Source organism: Propithecus coquereli, unplaced genomic scaffold, assembly GCF_000956105.1.
Source record: "Propithecus coquereli isolate 6110/MARCELLA unplaced genomic scaffold, Pcoq_1.0 Scaffold252, whole genome shotgun sequence".
Lineage (NCBI taxonomy): Eukaryota > Metazoa > Chordata > Mammalia > Primates > Indriidae > Propithecus > Propithecus coquereli.
The window spans coordinates 3,789,076-3,792,550 of NW_012148086.1; positions in this window are offsets into that span (position 1 = coordinate 3,789,076).

Sequence of the window (3,475 nt, forward strand, 5' to 3'; positions counted from 1 at the left end):
CTCAAGCAATCCTCCTGCCTCAGCCTCCGAGTAGCTGGGACTACAGGCTCACACCACCACACTTGGCTAATTTTTTGGAACTTCTCTCTTGAATCGAATAAATGTATATTCTGTACTGAAGTGCAATAAAATTGAGAGGGCTTACTATTTTGCAGCATCTAAATTTGGTGAAACAGTCAAATAATGACAAGTTATTTGACATTTTGTCTTATAAACATATTTGTCAAAGGAAAGTACTTTGAATTGAAAGCCAAAAGATAGTGACTATGAAAAGATTTGGGCTGAAATGTTTACATATTTCAATTCGAAAAGAATCAGAATTGAGAACTGAGACTATCCTTCATGTAGCAGAACTTTCTCTACTAAGATGCAGCTCTGTAGGAAGAATATTTTCTCAATCAAAAATATCATAATCTTCAGAAGTAAGAGTATTTTTATAATAAAAAGAAAGCAAAAATATTACAATCTGCAGAGAAGAGTCAATCAAAAGCGTTAACAATTTCATATGTGTTAATCACAGAATATAACTTTGAAGAAGACTGCAGGCAATTTTATGAGAAACAATAAAAATAATAAGGCCACATAAAAGTTACATTTCTATCGAAAAAGTTTCATTTTCAGTCTGTTCATTGCTCAAGTGAATAGAATAGGTAATGCATACCCATTGTACAAATTCGAGACAATCCAAGGTTTTCTAAAGAAACAATTTTCCTGTAAAAACATTTGTTGCCAATTTACTTTTAATTTACTTCAACATACTCGGTTGGGGGTGGGGCAAAAATATGAATGTGGATATAAAATAAAGCAAAAGTGTTCATGAGTTGATGATCATTGTAGCTGTGTGATAGGTACATCAGGTTCATTATATTATTTGTTTTACTTTCATATATGCTTAAAATTTTTTATAACAGAAGGTTAAAAAAATCATATGCTGTGTCAGTCAAGGTTCATTCAGTTTCCAAAAAACACACCAGTTATTTGAACAGAGAGAGAGAACTAATATAAAGTATTGTTAACTGGATATAAAGTTTTTAACTACTAAAGGGTAAAAAGAGAACTCTAAGGTGTCATGGAGGTAGCAACTAACAGCTACCTTGAAAAAATAGAAGGAAAATCTTAGAAACCTAGAGGAGCGGCCTTTTAGAGCTGGAACTCAGACCTCTGAGGAGGGTGCAGTTTGCTGTTCGTGAGGGGTTGGGGGCGATGAGGCCGTTTTTGCCAGTGTTGGAAAAACTTGAGTCAGCTGCTGCTACAGAAGGAACTGCTGCTGCCAGAGTGAAGTACTGCTTGGGTGACACTCTGAGAAATAGAAAGCAGCCAGGAAAGAACAAGTCCCTTCAATCTTGCTATTTCACTCTAGTGCCCCTTATTGGCAAAGCCTAGCAGGGAAGCAGAAGGCAAAGCAGAAACGTGGTTTGCAGAGTCCCAGCCCCAGCATCACAAAGCTAAGTACGGAAGGGTGGGTGGTGGGTCCTGCATCCTGACTGACCTCACTTAGGACCAGGCAAGTTCTGGTCATATAAGTAGCTGTCTTGCCACTGCCATGTGCCCTAAATCTCTCCAGAGACATCCACAAAATCATAATAATAATAGAATCATGCACCACATAACGATGCTTCAGTCAACAATGATCCCACATGTACAACCGCGGTCCCGTAATATTATAATGGAACTGCAAAATTCCTATCACCTAATGACATCATAGCCATTCTAGCCATCGGGTAATATCATAGTGCAATGCATTACTCACATGTTTGTGGTGATGCTGGTGTAAACAAACCTACTGCATATTGAAGTACAGCACATACAATTACGTATAGTACATAATACTTGATATGATAAACAACTGTTACTGGCTTACATATTTACTATACTATACTTTTTATCCTTATTTCAGAGTATACTCCTACTTATAAAAAAAAAGTTAGCTGTAAAACAGCCTCAGGAAAGTCCTTCAGGAGGTATTCCGGAGAAGGCATTGCTATCATAGGAGATGACAGCTCCATGCACACGATTGCCCCTAAAGACATTCCAGTGGGACAAGACATGGAAGTGGAAAACAGTGATATTGATGATCCTGACACTGTGTAAGCCCAGGCTGCTGTGTGTGTTTGTGTCTTAGTTTTTAACATAGGAGTTTAAAAAGCAGAAAAAAAAAAATTAAAAATGGAAAAAAGTTTATAGAACAAGGATATAAAAAAGAAAAATATGTGTTTTAAGCTGTGTAGAGTCAAAAAAGTTTTAAAAAATTAAAAAGTTTATGAAGTACGAAAGTTGTAATAAGATCAGGTTAATTTATTAAAGAAAAATTTTTAATAAATTTAGTGTAGCTTAAGTGTACAGCGTTCCTAAAGTCCACAGTAATGTACAATAACATCCGGGGCCTTCACATTCACTCACCACTCACTCACTGTCTCACCCAGAGCAACTCCCAGTCTTGCAAGCTCCATTCATGGTAAGTGCCCTATACGGGTATACCATTTTTAAGTATTTTATGTTGTATTTTTACTGTATCTTTTCTATGTTTAGATACAAAAATACTTACAATTGTATTACAATTGCCTACAGTATTCAGTACAATATCCTGCTGCAGAGGTTTGTAGCCTAGGAGCAATAGAGTATACCATATATTCTAGATGTATATAGTAGGCTATACCATCCAGGTTTGTGTAATAAACTCTATGATGTCCACTCAATGATAAAATTGCCTAATGACATATTTCCCAGAACATATACCTGTCATTAAGCAGCACGGCTAATTTAAAAAAGGAGAATTTGGCTGTCCTTTGCAATGTAGAGTGGCCAAAAGAATTTTTCTGTCTCTTAAAGGCTTTATATTTTGAAGAGCACTGCAGCATTAAAATGGAGTTTAAAACTGAGCACAGGGGCCGGGCGCGGTGGCTCACGCCTGTAATCCTAGCACTCTGGGAGGCCGAGGCGGGCGGATTGTTTGAGCTCAGGAGTTCAAAACCAGCCTGAGCAAGAGCGAGACCCCATCTCTACTAAAAATAGAAAGAAATTAATCAGCCAACTAAAAATATATAGAAAAAATTAGCCGGGCATGGTGGCGCATGCCTGTGATCCCAGCTACTTGGGAGGCTGAGGCAGTAGGATCGCTTGAGCCCAGGAGTTTGAGGTTGCTATGAGCTAGGCTGACGCCACGGCACTCACTCTAGGTTGGGCAAAAGAGTGAGACTCTGTCTCAAAAAAAAAAAAAAACAAAAACTGAGCACAGAGATTAAAAACTCCTGGTATCTCTGTATAGTAATCATTAGTGCTGAGCTCTCAAAGGCTAAAACACTTTATACTATATTGGCAACACTAGTTGCCTCTACAGAGGTAAAACGGATAGCTAGGGACAGGGATGGGAAGAGTCTTTTCACTCCTTTGTACCTTTGTACTTTGTACCTTTTGAAATTATGTACATGTAATTTTGCCCACTCAAAAATTGACTAAATTTTTTCAGAGAAAAGCC